Genomic DNA, 18,048 nt, shown 5'->3' on the forward strand with positions numbered 1-18,048 from the left:
CCAGCCTATGTCTGCCTGGCTGATTATATCACCAAAGAGGCACAGAAGTACTGCCTGGGATTTCTGCTTTGAGTTCTCCCAAAGCTAAAGTCCTTGTACATATTTTCATGGTTCAAGCTGAAGACAGAGTAAGTTTAGTGTGTGTGTATGTGTGTGTGTATCTATCAATAAACTCCCTGGGGAACTTGCTGATGGGATGCTGGTTGGAACCCAATGCTTGCCTGCATTCTCCTTCTCTTGTTGCAGTGTATCATTTGCCTTTAAACAAAAGCCTAGAGGAGTATGTCCTGTAGAGTGTGGTGAGTTTTGAAAAGATTTTCGGATATCTGAATTTGGGAAATCTTTACATTATATATTGGGAGATCGAATTAAAACCCTCTCAGGATATTATCCTTATGAAAGAGAATTGGCCTGAAGACTTAGACTTCATTAATGAGAGATAAATTATGTTTTCTGAGTCATTCAGCAGATATAGAACATAAATGCAGAAATATAAGTGAGGTGAAAAATTACAGCTAGTACAAAAATAAGTATTTTGTTAGTACAAAAATTTTGTGCTGGTATTGGATATTTCAGCTGTCTGATTTCATATAAGTCCTAAACACTGGGTGTTACAAATGTTTGGAGTTTGTAGGTGACTTTTGATTGTCTATCTGATTATATGATGCTGCAAGAAAAATAATTACTGACAAGCAAGAATGATATTTTGTCATAAGACAGTCTTGACCATTGATTGGTCAGAGGCTTGAGTGTGCTATAAAAGTTAACTTTAGCAGGTCTGGAATTAGCCCTGGCTTTTTTACTGAAATAAGAAACACACATGTATGGTACTGACCTCTGGTCAAGGTATTAAATATATTGATTAATAGGGTTGCTTTTTGACCAGGAGTCTGAGGATATACAGGGTAGTTTGTCCTAGCTTGTCAGCATTGGTTACTGATTACAAAGAAATTGATTAATGATTTGAGCTTGGGCTCAGTGAGATCCTTGAAACACTCTGCTTTTGCATCTGGCTACTTAGCAGGAATATGCCTAAGTACCTAGCACTTTCTGAACATATATGGGGCTTTTAGTTTGGAGGTGTTCTATGCACAACTTCTTTCTATTGTCTAATGATGATTTCCTTTTGCTATTATGCTCTACTTATATGAAACATACACCTAGCATGTATCATAGTACTTTCTTCAGGCCTAATTTCTAGCTATTTGGACCTCCTTCTGTTGTCTTTTCTAATCCTATGGATCTAATCCTGAGATCTTAACCTCTACTAGAATTGCCCTTTCTATAAAGAACAAAATTATATTTCTCATAAAACTAACAAGAATAGAAAACAAAACAAAATCTTTTCTAAGTCCATTACTGTACAACTAAAGGAATTTCTTAAAGTATCTAGAATTAATCACCTTTGCTATACTAATGTCCTAAATCAGAACCTACACGTTTCTGGTTGAGCTAAGGTAATTTGTAATTTTGGATTATATAACCTTAGAACTGGAAGAAACAGTTGTATTGATGTTTCCTAAGACATTATTGTTCCATTCTGTAACTTCAACTCCTACAGTGAATTGATTCTATATGTATTCAAAAATGGTATCTTTGGATTACCACAATGATGAGAAAAGAATGATTTCACAAAGCTTCATGAAAAAGTTCTAACAATTGTTTATCTTAGTAGTAAATTCAATAGGTAAATCATATTTAGTGTTGTCAAATTGGCTTAAATATTTTACATTTAACTTTGTCCTAACATCTGATTTATAATTTAAATACGTCCATGCAAATCTATATCTATTCTCATATTATATAAAAGGAATCCTAAAATTATTCCCATTTTCAAAATATATTGAATTTAAATTAATCACAGTAAGTGTACGTAAGAGTAAGAATATCTAAAAATAATTTTGTGAGTAAATTAATGTAAATTTATTCAGAACAAAAGAAAGATGTTTATGCCAGTATAGTAGCTCATGCTTGTAATCCCAGCACTTTGGGAGGCTCCGTGGTAGGTGAATCACTTGAGGCCAGGAGTTCCAGACTAGCCTGGGCAACATGGCGAAACCCCATCTCTACTAAAAATATAAAAAATTAGCCAGGCATGGTGGCACACACCTTTAATCAATGGAACCCAAGAGGCAGAAGTTTCAATGAGCTGAAATCATGCCACTGCACTCCAGTCTGGGTGACAGAGCAAGGCTCTGTCTCAAAAAAAAAAAGAAAGAAAAAAAAGAAACGAAAAGAAAAAAAACTGGTTTAAGTGACAGAAATAAATTCAGTATTGAGCAATTAATTGAAAACAGGCTTGAAATTAATCCATAAAAATTTATTTCTTTTGATATCATTCTCTATTTTTAACTTTTAGTAGTTTGATTTAAAAAAAAGCAAAGTGATCAAATTCTCTTTATAATTGTGTGATTTAAAATACATTTTATTTGATCAAATCTAGAGACAAATTAAATGTAAAAGGCTCTTACGGAACTTTTCAAAGGGAATTGATACAGAGAATGAATATTACAAAATGGTTTAACTTTATGTCATATTATTCTTAAGAACTAAATTTTTTTTTGAAACTTCCTTATATTCCTACATTCCTCAGGCTATTCTAGTGTCTAAATTCTTGTAAAACGAGACTTTTAAGGACAAATTTCTTCGTATTTTTGTTACCTGTTTTTGAAAACTTATTTCAAAGCATATAAATTGTGACTTCATAATTGACATTTAAACCCACTGTATATATAAAGGACATGAAGTACTTACTAAAGATACAGAACAAGAAATGGAAAGAGAATATACAAGTGAGTATAAGTAAAACTAAGATTTTAGAGAAGAAACTTTTTTGAAATTATAGACAACACAAGAAATGCCTTTTAAAAATAGTAGAATCTAGCTATAATTGAATCTTAAATTATTTTTCCTAAAAACTCCATGTATATTAATGCCTATTGCAAAACCCAATTATTTTGAAATGCATATTGCACAAACAGTTCCGCATATTCTCTAAAAGAGCAGAAAGTTTTATCTTTGAACATCACAAACTGAGCTCTGAGGATTAAACACCTATTTCATTCTTCCAGAGAAAGAGGCCCAGACTAACCCCTTCTGGAAAATGCATGTAAACTAAAGGGAGATCCATCCACCCTTCCCAGACAAGCAGAATCCTGAATAGCAATGAACAGATTCCTCTTTTTCCTGGGTACTCTGCGAAAGTGTTTGAGTAAAAATAATTGCATTTATTTCTCCTCCTCCTCTTTTTTCCTTCTTCTTGTTTTTCCTTTTGTGGTAATTATTACCAGATACGATTAACCATAATTTGACATTATTCTTAATGGCTATTACTGTATTAAGTATATTCTGATCAATTAAGCCATGTGAGTCACAAATTAAAGAACACATCATCACATTAATTTATGTGGTAGTAAATTCTGGAGCTGCCAAATCTGCACCGAGGGAAGACTTTGAGGGAAGACTATGAAGATTTGATGATAAGCTGTTGAAAAAGAAGATCATATGTAAACAGTAGGCACAAACAGTTCACCTTGATCTATAGGATAAAGAGTAGAAACTTTCATCCACTTCAATATGTACTGTCTACTCTCTATAATAATTTGTTGTTTTATCAAAACCTTCCTTAAGATTCATTATAATCTGATGCCACCTGGATAAAAACCTTGGTATGGTATGCGAGGTACTGAACAAAAAGAGATGGGACTTGAAAGATAGCATCAATTGATGTATTTTTTTTAATTTTTATTTTTTATTTTTGTGAGGGAGTCTCACTCTGTCACACAGGCTGGAGTGCAGTAGTGAGATCTCGGCTCACTGCAACCTCTGCCTCCCAGGTTCCAGCGATTCTCCTCTTCAGCCTCTCCGGTAGCTGGTATAACAGGTGCCCGCCATCACGCCTAGCTAATTTTTGTATTTTCAGTAGAGAAAGGGTTTCACCATGTTGGCCAGGTTGGTCTCAAACTCCTGACCTAAGTTGATCTGCCCGCCTCGGCCTCCCAAAGTGCTGAGATCACAGGTGTGAGCCACTGCACTTGGCCCATGGATTGACTTTTGGTCCTGTCTGACATACAGTAGTTTATAAATGTAAATTATTTTAAAGCAATTTAATCCTAAATCACTTTCAAAAAATTACACTCTTGGATTAAAAATGAAACAAAAGAAATTTAAAAAACAATTGCTAGTATCATGAAGATGTTTCAAATGAAATCATATATCCATAGTATTTTAAGGTCAAGAATGTTAGATGACCAAGTCTGAAGATCTGATAATGACATAGAAAAGGGGAAAAGAAAAATTATAAATGCGTTGGTTGTTATTTAGCCACACCCATTTGATTTGCCTATTCAATTCTTTTCTATATTGAAAACTGATTTTTTAAATTTAGTATAAATTTATATTTGGAATGAATAAATTTAGTATAAATAAAATGAATTATATAACAGTCATTAAATGGACATTGGTATTCTCTCTATTACCAGTTTCTATCTGTGACCATGGTCAAGTCACTTAATTTTCTTACATGAAAGATTCGCTGTAATTTTAATAAAAATTTAAATATCATTTCTATAGCAGTGATATGAACATTCATTAAGATAAGATGTATATAAAGTCAGTGATTATGACTAGAAACTATTTTAGAGAAAAAATTTTTATAAATAAATATGTTACCTAAAGACAACCTCCCAAATTTTCAATTTATAAAAATTCAAATTTTCTATGATGAACTGCATTTATCATCTATATTAATGTGAAGCTGAGAGGCAGTTATTGCAAATAATCCAGAATACTCAGAACATCTTTCCTTGATTGTGAAAAAGACTATAATTGAATTGCTCTTGAAATATAATTGTGATACAAGGCATTTTTCTATATGCATAAGATTGACTAATAGTCCAATCACTTATACTTAGCCATATGGTTATGAGTGGCTTGCAGCTGACTATAGATTTTACACTAGAATTAGGAAGGACATACTTTTAAAACCCTCAAGAGGAAATTTTACTCATGATGCATCACATTTTAAATTGTGATATATCCAAATCCATATTTAAGAAAACATTAAGCTTTCATTATGTATCTAAATTCATATTTAAAAAAGTAAAGCTTTTATCACATAAATATTACATGCAGTACCCTTCAACCTGTCTAATCACTAGAAGGATAAGGTGTTACTAAAAAAGGGATGACGGAGCGAAATTTAAAAAAACAAAGTGCATTTTAATGTGTGATATGGTTTGCCTGTGTCCCCACCCAAATCTCAACTTGAACTGTACTCCCATAATTCCCATGTGTTTTGGGAGGTACCCAGTGAGACATAATTAAATTGGGGGGGGGGGCAGATTCAATCATACTGTTCTCATGGTAGTGAATAAGTCTCATGAGATCTGATGGTTTTATCAGGGGTTTCTGCTTTTGTGTCTTCCTCATTCTCTCTTTGCCTGCTGCCATTCATGTAAGATGGGACTTGCTCCTCCTTGCCTTCTGCCATGATTGTGAGGCTTTCCCAGCCACACGGAATTGTAAGTCCAATTAAACCTCTTTCTTTTGCAGATTGCCCAGTCTCGGGTATGTCTTTAACAGCAGTGTGAAAACCGACTAATGCAGTAAATTGGTACCAGTCAAGTGGGGTGTTGCTGAAAAGATACCCAAAAATGTAAAAGCAACTTTGGAACTGGGTAACAGGCAGAGATTGGAACAGTTTGGAGGGTTCAGAAGAAGACAGGAAAATGTGGGAAAGTTTGGAACTTCCTAGAGACTTGTTAAATGGCTTTGCCCAAAATGTTGATAATGATATGGACAATAAGGTCCAGGATGAGATGGTCACAGATGGAGATGAGGAATTTGTTGGGGACTGGAGCAAAGGTAACACTTGTTATGTTTTAGCAAAGAGACTGGCAGCATTTTGCCCCTGCCCAAGAGATTTGTGGAAATTTGAACTTGAGAGAGATGATTTAGGGTATCTGGTGGAAGAAATTTCTAAGCAGCAAAGCATTCAAGAAGTGACTTGGGTGCTGTTAAAGGCATTCAGTTTTATAAGGGAAACAGAGCACAAAAGTTAGGAAAATTTGCAGCCTAACAATGAGATAGAAAAGAAAATCACATTTTCTGAGGAGAAATTCAGGCCGTCTGCAGAAATTTGCATAAGTAATGAGGAACTGAATATTAATCCCCAAGATAATGGGGAAAATGTCTCCATTACATGTCAGAGGTCTTCATAACAGCCCCTCCCAACACAGGCCTGAGGCCTAGGAGCAAAAGATGGTTTCATGGTCCAGACCCAGGGTCCCAAGCTATATGCATCCTAGGGACGTGGTGCCCTGCATCCCAGCCACTCCAGCCATGGTTGAAAAGGGCCAACATAGAGGTTGGGCCATGGCTTCAGAGGGTACATGTCGCAAGCCTTGACAACTTCCACATGGTGTTGAGCCTGTGAGTACACAGAAGTCAATAATTGAGGTTTAGAAACCTCCACCTAGATTTCAGAGGATGTATGGCAATGTCTGGATGTCCAGGCAGAAGTTTGCTGCAGGGGCAAGGCTTTCATGGAGAACCTCTGTTGGGAGAGTGCAGAAGGAAAACGTGGGGTCAGAACCCCCACACAGAGTCCCTACTGGGGCACTGGCTAGCTGAGCTGTGAGAAGAGGGCCGCCATCCTTCAGACCCCAGAATGGTAGATCCACTGACACATTGCGCCATGTGCCTGGAAAAGCCACAGACACTCAACACCAGCCCATGAAAAACAGCCAGGAAGGAGGCTATACCCTGCACAGCCACAGGAGCAAAACTGCCCAAGACCATGGGAACCTACCTCCTGCATCAGCACGACCTGGAAGTTAGACATGGAGTCAAAGGAGATCATTTTGGAGCTTTAAGATTTGACTGCCCCACTGGATTTCGGACTTGCATGGGGCCTGTAGCTCCTTTGTTTTAGTCTATTTCTCTCATTTCAAATGTCTATATTTACCCAATCCCTGTACTCCCACTGTATCCAGGCAGTAACTTACCTGCTTTTGATTTAACAGGCTCATAGGTGGAAGGGACTTGCCTTGTCTCGGATCATACTTCAGACTGTGGACTTTTGTGTTAATGCTGAAATGAGTCAAGACTTTGGGGGACTGTTGAGAAGGCATGATTGGTTTTGAAATGTGAAGATACGAGATTTGGGAAGGGTCAAGGGTGGAATGATATAGTTTGGCTGTGTCCCCAACCAAATTTCATCTTGAATTGTACTCCCATAATTCCCACATGTTGTGTGAGGGATTTGGTGAGAGATAATTGAATCATGGGGGTGGTTTCCCCCATACTGTTCTCATGGTAGTGAATATTCTCACTAGATCTGATGGTTTTATCAGGGCTTCTACTTTTGCATCTTCCTCATTCTCTCTTTTCCTGATGCTGTCCATGTAAAATGGGACTTGCTCCTCCTTGACTTCCACCATGATTATGAGACTCTCCAGCCACGTGGAACTGTAAGTCCAATTAAATCTCTTTCTTTTTAAATTGCCCAGTCATGGGTATGTCTTTATCAGCAGCATGTAAACAAACTAATACAACATGATTTAAATGTTATAATCCTTAAAGACAGGAATAGGTCCTATTTAAAATATGTATATATAATATTTATAAACCTTATTAAATATCTGTAGGTTCTTTGTCTCCTAAAGGTGGCATTCAACAAACCATTTCAAATGTATTTTGTGAAACAAATACAATGGATTCCCCCACAAAATTGAACCCCTACTTTTGTGCCCAATTTCACATTCATCCTCCTCTTTATCATCACTTCAGCCACACTGGTCTTTTCCGTAAATCAAGCTCTCAAATCCTACAGCATGCAGTAAGCTCTTACCCAGAGGTCTCTCAAACTGTAATGCTCTTCCTTCTTTGTCTGGTTACTCTTCCATGAAATCTTACTCTTGATTAGTTTAATCCTTCTGATTCTCTAATTTGTTTGTTCATTCTGACACCATGATCTTAGTGTTTGACATGACCACTGCTCAAATCTTTCATGATTTGTTTTTCTGTATCTGTTGAAAACATGTATTATTTTATACTTAAAATTACCCCTTTATTTTTTGATTAGTATATTTACATCAAAAGGAATTGTTCAATCATTATGCAAAAAGAAATTTGATCAAATAAATGAACTTTCCATGGATATGTATTTTTAATAAGTTTTTTAAAATATTACTTAGAGATAAAACACTTTAGGGAATTACATGTAATGAGTTGAGAAGACAGTAGCATTAGCTCTCTTCCCATAGACTTAGAAATACAAAACACAAGTAAGTCACCCTAGTGATTTGGCCTGAAAATGTATTTAAGGCTATATGCCTTCTTTATAATCTCTTCCTTCTCTGCAGTTGTACCAACTGACTTGCCTCACTGTTATGAAAATTATCACATGCATATTGTGCTGATGTTTTGCTGTTTCCCTTATTTTATTTTACTCTATGTGTCTAGTGGTATGCTCAGTCTCTTTTTACATATTATACACTGGAAGAGAATTGTAAATGTCAGACACTCAATAAATATATAACTAATGTAAATTAAAAATTAAAATTACTTTTAGGTGTTTTGAAGAAGGAAAGATACTTTTTCTAGAATCATAAGAAGACATTTATATTTCTCTATGATTGTCCTAAAAGCACTTTTATTCCAACCTAAAACACCCACATGACTATGGGTAGTAAATAGTAAGCATTTTATAAACATACTCTTAATAAATTAGTGACAGTCATTCATCATTAAATGGGAAATTCATGCAATGGTTGTTAAAATAACCAAAACAATTTAATGATAATTATGTCATGTCATTCACACAAAATGCATATTAAAAGGAGAAAGGATACCATGTGGAAGTAATTATAACCATGACAATACTGATCCCACTGACCATTCAAAGTTCAATTAACTAAGTTTCTAAATTTTAATACTGTTATTATTCTGGTGAATAGTACGCTTTCATTTCCCACAACATATGCCCAATTCTATTGACCAGAAATATTCTCATTTATAATAAAATAAATACGTAGAATTCATGTGGGGGAAATATTCTCAGTTGATTGATTTGTGAATAATAGTTTGGTAAAGTCTTGTAAACATCAATATCATTCTCTTAGCATAAAATAATTTAATAATATACAGTGCAATATAATATTTTCCCTCAATTTTAGCAAAAGAATAAAGAAAACTGTAAAGTAAAATCTGCCTTTGGTGAAAGATAAGTCGGCATATTAAATGTTAAAACACACAAACATAGTCATTATAATTAAACACACACCTTTAAGGACAGAGTTTATTAAGTTTAAATAGCAAAATCTTTCAGGCACTGTTTATGGTTTTTGATTGAGTCATATCTAATTATATTACTATACCAATACAGATTTATGAACATATATAATAAGTGTAATACATTTTTAGAGCATAAAGCAAAACATCAAAAAGATTTTTTAAGAAATCCTGCTTAATGTTAAAGGTAAGGGAGTTAAAAAGTAAATATCCATTGTTTAATTTATACCTGAAAAAGCTGATTCTAAAACACTGATGAATTTGAGTCAGTTAAAACCCTGGAAAAGATCATATATGCAAACTCTGACTCTACAGAAGCCAAATTTGAAATAGATAAGTTATAAAAAACTAAAAACATAAAGTTACCTTAACAATAAAGGCCTTCCTGATAACTCTAGGACTTTTTTTAGAACAATCGCCAACTTCTAGAAAAGTTGTATATGCAATAGAGAGTACTCACTACCACCCCTGTCTCCAAACCATTTAGGAACAAAAGTTTAAAGCCTATTAGGCTATAATACATGCTTACAAACAAAAATTTTTCATAAATAAATGTATTACAACCATCAGAACTGGGAAACAAATATTGATATATTACTATTATCTAAAACTCACGCGATTAAGGTTTCACCAAATGTCCGAATAATGCCTTTTCCAGCAAAAACTCCAGTTCAGAATCACAAATTAGTTACAGTTTATCATGTTTCTTTAATCTCTCTTGGTCTTGATTGATTCTTTATCTTTTCTTTCGTTATTTTTACCTTTTACATGTTTGAAGATCATAAGGCACTTCTATTGTGGAAGGTCCTTCCATCACTATTTGTCTGATTGTTAGGTTATTTATATTGACAGGAATATTGCAAAGGTGGCACTGTGTTCTTATTGCATTCTATCAGTTGATATATGATTTTAATTTTTCCTATTATTGATTCTGTTTTAATGAGAGCAGGTACTCTTGCCTTATTCCGAGAGTTAGAGGGAAAGTTTTCAACATTTTATCATTATGTATGTCATTTGCTTCAGGAGTTTTGGACCTTCATAATTTGACACCTCTGTAAGATAATACAATTCTTATTCTACTTATAGCATGCTAAATATTTTTATCATGAAAGGTTTTTGAATTTTTAAAAATATTTATTTTGTATTTATTGAATTCATTATATGATTCTTCTTCCTTTGATATGGTGAATGATATTGATGAACATTTCAAATGTTTAATGAACTACATTTCCATTACTGAAATAATTCTAAATAGGTTGTGATGTATTGTCTTTGTTTATTTCTGAATTCAGTTTGCTAGTTTTTTGTTTAGAATTTTTCACATCTATTTTTGTGAAAGAGATTGGCCTAAAGTTTTCTTTTATTCTTTTCAAGTTTTGATGTCAAGGTTATGCTCACCTTATACAACGAATTTGAAAATTTGGCTGGGCATGGTGGCTCATGCCTGTAATCTCAACAATTTCAGAGGCCAAAGTGGGAGGATTGCTTGAGCTCAGGAGTTCTAGACCAGCATGGGCAACACAGTGAGATCCTATCTCTACAAAATATAAAAAAAAAATAGCTGGGCATGGTGGCACATGCCTGTGGTCCCCAGTTACTTGGGAGGCTGACATGGGAGAATCATTTGGGCCCGGGAGGTTGAGGCAGTGAGCCGTGATTGCACCACTCCACTCTCGCCTAGGCAACGGAGCAAGACCTTGTCTCAAATAAATAAATACACAAAAATAAAGAGTTTGAAAATGTTTCCTCTTTTCCTATTCTTTGGAAAATTTGTTTACAATCTGCAGTATTCACTTATAAAGTGAATACGTCCTAGAGTTTTTTGTTAGAGATTTAAAATTACAGATCCAAAGTTCTTAAAATTGTATTTTGTATTGGATAGTCTTCCCTTAGATTCAAAAAAGAAAAAATAAAGGAAAAAGAAAGAAAGATCCTGGAACAATGACTTGGAGGAAGGTAATTTAGTTAGTAAGGTAGCCCATTGAACAGGAGTGAGGGACTAGGGAGATCGAGAGAGAAGGAAGAATGCTGAAACAAATCTACATAATCAAGCTGTTAACCATTCCAAATAGTTATGGTTTGATCCCCTGGGAGTTGATAGGTTGGTGTGAAGACTGCACCTGAAAGTTGTCTGTCTTAGTCCTGGGAAATGATAAATGTTCATTCATTAGTGTCTGTGCACCCATTGGTCAAAGGTTGCCATGTGAGATGTTAACTTCCTTATGCTTACACTTCTGAGCTATACATACTTTAAAGCTAAGCTGGTTTCTGCTGTGTCCTGACCATTGTTTTAGATAAAGACAAGGCAAAAAGCAAAGATGAGTGGTGTAGGGGAATCAAGGTGTTATTGCCACATGTTTGGGTACAGATGGTCTTCGTAACAATGATTGTGTAAAGAGGTTAACCCCATGGAGTGAAGCAGGGTAAAGGTATTTAAACAGTCAGGGGAGATGCAGTGGCTCACGCATGTAATCCTAACACTTTGAGAGGCCAAGGCAGGTGGATCACTTGAGGTCAGGATTTCCAGACCAGCCTGGCCAACATGGTGAAACCCTGCCTCTATTAAAAATACAAGAATTAGCCAGGCCTGGTGGCAGGCGCCAGTAATCCCAACTACTCAAGAGGCTGAGATGGGAGAATCACTTGAACCGGGGAAGTGGAGGTTGCAGTGCCCAAGATTGCACCACTGCACTCCAGCCAGGGCGACACAGTAAGACTCCATCTCAAAAATAAATAAATAAATAAACAAATAAATAAAAAAATTACAAAAATAGATTTTCTATTCCATCTCAAGTCAGTTTTGCTAAAAATACAACAACAACTAAATCCTTAATAATACTGATTTTCTCTGTTGTACTTTATAGGACATTTCATTAACTTCTGCTTTTACTTTTATTATTGCCTACCTTCTATTTCACGGTGTTTAATTTTTGTTCTTTTTCTAAGTTTTTGACATCAATGATTAGATCTGGTTTTCTGTTTCTCTTCTTTTTCAGCTAGACAGTAAAGATTATACAATTCCCTTTAATACCACATTAGTGCTGACCCTTCTGTTTTAATATGTTCCATTTTTACGATCATTCATTTCAAAATGCTTTCCATTTTCTACTGAAATTTCCTTATTCACATAGCTTTCTATTTCAAAGTTCACAATTTAATTTTCAACCTTTTGAATGTTTTCTGTTAATAGTTATATTTTTGTTTCTAAATTCAAGTTTAATATCATTGTGGTAAGATAGCATACTTTGCATGATTTCATTCAACATTTGTTAAGGTTTGTATTCTAGCCCAGCATTTGGCCAATTCTGGTAAATATTCTGGTGGTCTTGAAAAAAAATTGCATTCTATAGTTGTTTGGTGTAATGTTCTGTACATATCTACCAGGTCAGCTGGATTAATTTTATTCCTCAAAAATGTTATATTCGTAATGAATTTTTATCTCTTTACTTCCTCAATTCCAGAAAGAGGTTTTTTTTTTTTTTTTTTAATATTATTTTAGCTTTATATCCTTCTCCTTGTCACCTATGTCAGTTTCTGAAAGGTATATTTAAGACTATATTATTAGGTGCATAAAATATTAAGGCCTTTTTACTGTTATTAAATATTTTTCTTTATTATTATTTTTTATTTAAAGTCAACTAACCTAAAACTCATTTAAATTAGTATTATTTAAGTCTACCATAGGGGCTTAGATACAGATATAGATCTTACTGTTTTATAATTAGTCTTCCCTAGTAGCTTCTCAGCAATATAATCTCTAACAGATTACCGAATTCTCTCTCACTCTATCAAAAACATCAGAGCAACCTGTTAATCCTTTGTGGATTTCATAAGTAATTTTAGACTGTGTGGGTATTAGTGGGCCGTACATTTATTAACTTTGAAAACCATCATGAAACATCCACAAATTCTAGTATTTACTAAAAGTATTTGCTTGCCTGAAAATTTTCCCCCAATGAGAAATGGAGAAAGTATCTGATATTAATATAGCTATTATCTTTTTGTTGATTGAATATTTAAATACTTTGAAAATATTTTTGCTTTTCATATTCAGGTATAATATATTTAAGATACTTCTCTTGAGAACAAAATATCACTGAATTTTCTTGATCAGTCTTTTTCTTTTAACTGAAATATTTATTATACTTGCATTTATTGCACTTACTCGTATATTTGTATATAAATTTAACATCTTACATTTTTCGCTGTTTTACTCATCTGACTTATATTCCATTTTATCTTTTTTATCTTATCTTTCTCTTATCTTTTTTGCACCAATTAGCCTTAGATTTCAGCTTTTTCTTTATTATACTGTTTACATTCTTTAACAATTTTTAAAGATTATGCTAGAGATTACATGTTATATCTCTGATTAGACTCTAATATATAAAGTGGTAATTTTATCACTTATTAAACAAAGCAAATACATAGGAACACTTACTTCAACGCACTTAAATTTAAGATGTATTTTGTGTATTTTAACTTTTAACAGTCACTGAGGAATGGAAACATGCCATTCCCCAGTGTATCCTACTTTAATTTTGAGTTTCAAAACTGTGATATAATAAAATATTTTGGAGTTAAACATTTATTAATAGATAACTGGCTCAGATTAGGATACCAGAAGTGGTGTGCTGCCATAACAGATACCTGAAATATGAAGCATTGTCACTGAGACTCAGAGACAAAGAGAAGGTGGAAGGTCTTAAAGAACACGTAGTGAAAAGTTGAATGAAGTGAGAAAATTGTTATCAGTGATATATGATTTGTGACTAGAATCTCCAGAGACTTTGTTCTAGTTGGTGTCTACAATGACTATATTGCAAATTCATCAACTGACCCACATGAAACTGAACTTATCAAGTCAGCATGTACAAAGGCTTTGATCAACACAGGAAAGCATAACCCAGAATTGTCCATTATTCCTACGTAGAATTACTAGTTCATCAACAATCTGTTCAAACTCATAATTATTAACATTGTGTCTTATTTAAACTTATATTTTCATTATTTTTCCTAAATCATTGAGGCTTAATGTTTTATAATGTTTTATAAACATGTAAGTAATGTTTTATAATTAACAAAAACAATGAAAGGGGTTATTGAAATAAATAGTCCCTTAAAATCACTTCTATATATTTCATATTTTAGACATGGAGATTCTGAAAAAAAAATGGAACCTGAAACTCCTCTCTAAACTAAACATTTTTAAATTATTATTTTGCAAGAATAATTTTTAAACATGAATATTCTGTCAATTTGATAAACATCTACACACTGACATTGGTTTCTTCTTAAGAATTGATTAGACTCGAGTATTATATATGTTAATAAAATAATGAAAACCAAGACAATCGCTATACTGTGTCCTCATTGCATAGTGCAAAAGAAGTGTTTTGGCAGATAGGATAAAAACAAAATTACATAAATAATAGGTTTTTTTTTTTTAAAGATGAAGAAGATATTTCTACAAAAGACAAAGCATAATCACAAAACTTTAAGTGGAGAATCTATTAAAAATTTGGAGGGATAGATTGTATTTTTGGTAAAGGATTTAAGCTGTCAAAAATTAGTTATCCTCAGCCATCTGAATACATTTAATATTATTCTGTGCTGAGTAACTGAGTTGTGACGCAAATCTTTGACCCTGTCTTAAGTTTCTCTTGTTTAGTGACAGTGAAGCAGAAACTCTAATTAAACTAATCAAAAGGCAGTTGGAGATGATGAATTTTGTTTACATGAAAACTACTGAAGCTGTGCTGGTCAGAAGATAATTCATCATCTAGTAAAAAATTAGTCAAAAGGACAAATTTCTCTGTTGATATCATGCAGAACATCTTTCAATAATTAAAGTTTCCTCCTTCCATTTCAGCAGATTTTACATTTTCTGCCATCTGTTTAGAGTAGACATAGTGCTGATGTCTAATCAGCTAATGCACAACATTTTTCACATGTAGATTTCTCTGAGTCATCAAGTGCCTTTAGCCAACAGCATAATGGTTCACTGTTGATATTCAGACATGGAGCTTTAGGAGCAGTTCTCAGAAGAGTATTTGGTTATTTCTGGTAGTCATAATTGTTGTTTGTCAAATATTTCCAATACTCTAATCCCCAACCTCTCTACCTTCTAGGCCCGTAGTAATATTGCACTGCTGTCTCTTTTGTTTGGAAGTGGCTTGGTTTCTAGTTTAAGTCAATGAGTCATTAGCATTTAATTGTTGAAGTCAGAACTTAGCATGTACTTGCTACAGCAAGAACTCTTAGAGTCTGTATCTTTCCTCTGATATGGGAGCCAATATGACGTGCAAAGGTGACCACTCCATCATCCAAAGTCTCTGAGTGATTGTAATAAACAAAGGCTCCCGATGGACACAGAACATAACCAAGAAATACATATTTGTTGCTTAAAGCCTCTGAGATGCTGCGGGTTGTTTTGCTACTGTAGTAATTCTCAACTGAAATCCGTATCACCTATGACTTTCAAAGCAGATTTCCATTCTTCAGAGTATAGCACTTTGTTTTGCAGAAATCAGTGATGCATTATTTATTTATTTATGTATTGTAAAGTCTCCAAATGGTATATTAGTTTGATGGAGAGATATTTTCTGTCAAAAGCTCTCATTTCAGGTGAATTTACCATCTAAAAAGCACCTATATATCTTCATTCACATACAACAGCTTCTTGTTTCCTTGCACCAAGAAAACATTATATTGTCAAGTGATAGAATTAGAACAGTCTTTCCTTAAGTGTGGTTTACCATCAAGAACACCACAATTAATGACTTTGCTTATTAAAAATGTAGATTTCCCCAAAACCTCACTCCGAGTCTATTGAATCTGAATTAGATGGGATTTGTGGCTGTACAGAAAACAAACATTTCCCACAAGTTCTCCAGGTATTTCTAATATATAGCAATATTTGAGAATCACAGCTTCCTGAATACTTTTATATGAAATTTTTATATTTACTTAGAACATTAAAGTATCAGCCAATTCATGTAATTTCTAGTATTAAGAGAATGGTGATTGACAAAGTTACAAAACTTGAACAGTAAACATTATTTTAGATGCAAATTGAATGATTAACATTTTTTCACAGCCTTAAAGGCTTGGAACAATTTTTGTGTTTGATTTAGCTTTTGCTTACAAACTAAATTGTTAAACTGTGCTGTGTATCTCTTTGTATCAAAGGCTGAAAAATAGTGGCTGAGTAGAGTTTACATAAAAGTATAATAAAATCTGTTGCAGAATGAAAGGTCTAAGTTGTCTTCATGTGTGAGTTGCCAAATTTTCAAGATAGCACTATCATTTTCTTTGTATGTGAAATATTTTATGTTGCATGTCAACCTTCCATTTACAGAAGTATTTTAAGGGCTACGATGTAATGATATCATCCAAATTGGTGTTGTTCTGCCTTGGAGAAGTCTAAAAAAATTTGTACAAGTCAGGTTAGATTTTATCAAAATTCTTTCACACATTTCCAAACAGAATCCACATTATTGGCATTCTTGACCTCAATTGCTCTCAAAAGTATTATTATCAACTAGCATGGGAATGAATGACCAGCGAAATTTTATTGGTGGAGAAAATAGATGTTTGTGGTGATAAATTTTTGCAGTTTTGTTAGCATGCCATGATAGACACAGTTATAGTCTATTTACATACATTATATATTGCCATGCTAGGGAATTTTAAAAGGTAGTATTCAATGGTTACATGTCTACCTGAATGAATTTGGAATATGATTCCACATTAATGCCAGTACTTCTATAAATATCCCCCAAATAACTATCCAGATGATCCTGTCACTCTTTCTGGTGTAGTAACATAATAGTTAAAATATTGTTTTTGAGTAGCAAATACTATGTATAAATTGTCTCATTTATTTCTTACAATGACTCTATGAGGTGCATACTATTACTATTTCCATTTAATACAAGAGCAAACTGAGGTTCATAGAAGTTAAGTACATTTCCAAATTAGTTTATACCTTATTGTTCAGCTTTGTATATGACATTCCCCTTTCCAGATTGAAAACCAAAAGAGAAACTATTCAATAGCCAGATGATCATTGATGGTTTACATTGGCAGTTCTAATGTCATATTATATACATAAATGCATATGCCTTTTCTACACAAGAAAAATCACGTGGATATATTTTAGATAAGAGTATATAAAAATGTATTTTTAACCATGTCTTGAAGTAACATTGATCATTCAGTACTAATTCATCTTTTGATAATTTACTAATTGATATTTCTTAACATCAAACCAATACATATTGAGTAGGTGATGAGCAATGTTGTATGTGCTAGAGTGGTATTAGTTGAACAAAACAACATCCTTTCCTTTAAGGAGTTTATATCATAAAATGGCAGTGATCTGTGAAAATAGGCATTCAAAAAACATATATAATTTCTATTCTATATTACATAGTGATAAGAACTATGGAAAACAAGAGGAACACAAAAGACTATACTGAATTATGAATACTGTAGTTGAGTGGTGAGAATGAAATTTACATTACAGTGCTCTGGAGGATGCTACTGAGGATGGACATTGAGCAAAGACTCAAAACAGGCTAGGAAGAATTAGTTCTATAAAATTTTTAAATATCTGGTCGTACATAAGTGACAAAGATATATTTACATATATTTAAGTACTAGTATCTGTCTCTATTTCATAAAAGTTCATATGCATTTTCCTTACCATTAAACATCTCTACAATATGGGTACATCTTGCCAATAGTTGT

The sequence above is a fragment of the Papio anubis genome, chromosome 10 (genome assembly GCF_008728515.1).
Source record: "Papio anubis isolate 15944 chromosome 10, Panubis1.0, whole genome shotgun sequence".
Taxonomy (NCBI): Eukaryota; Metazoa; Chordata; class Mammalia; order Primates; family Cercopithecidae; genus Papio; species Papio anubis.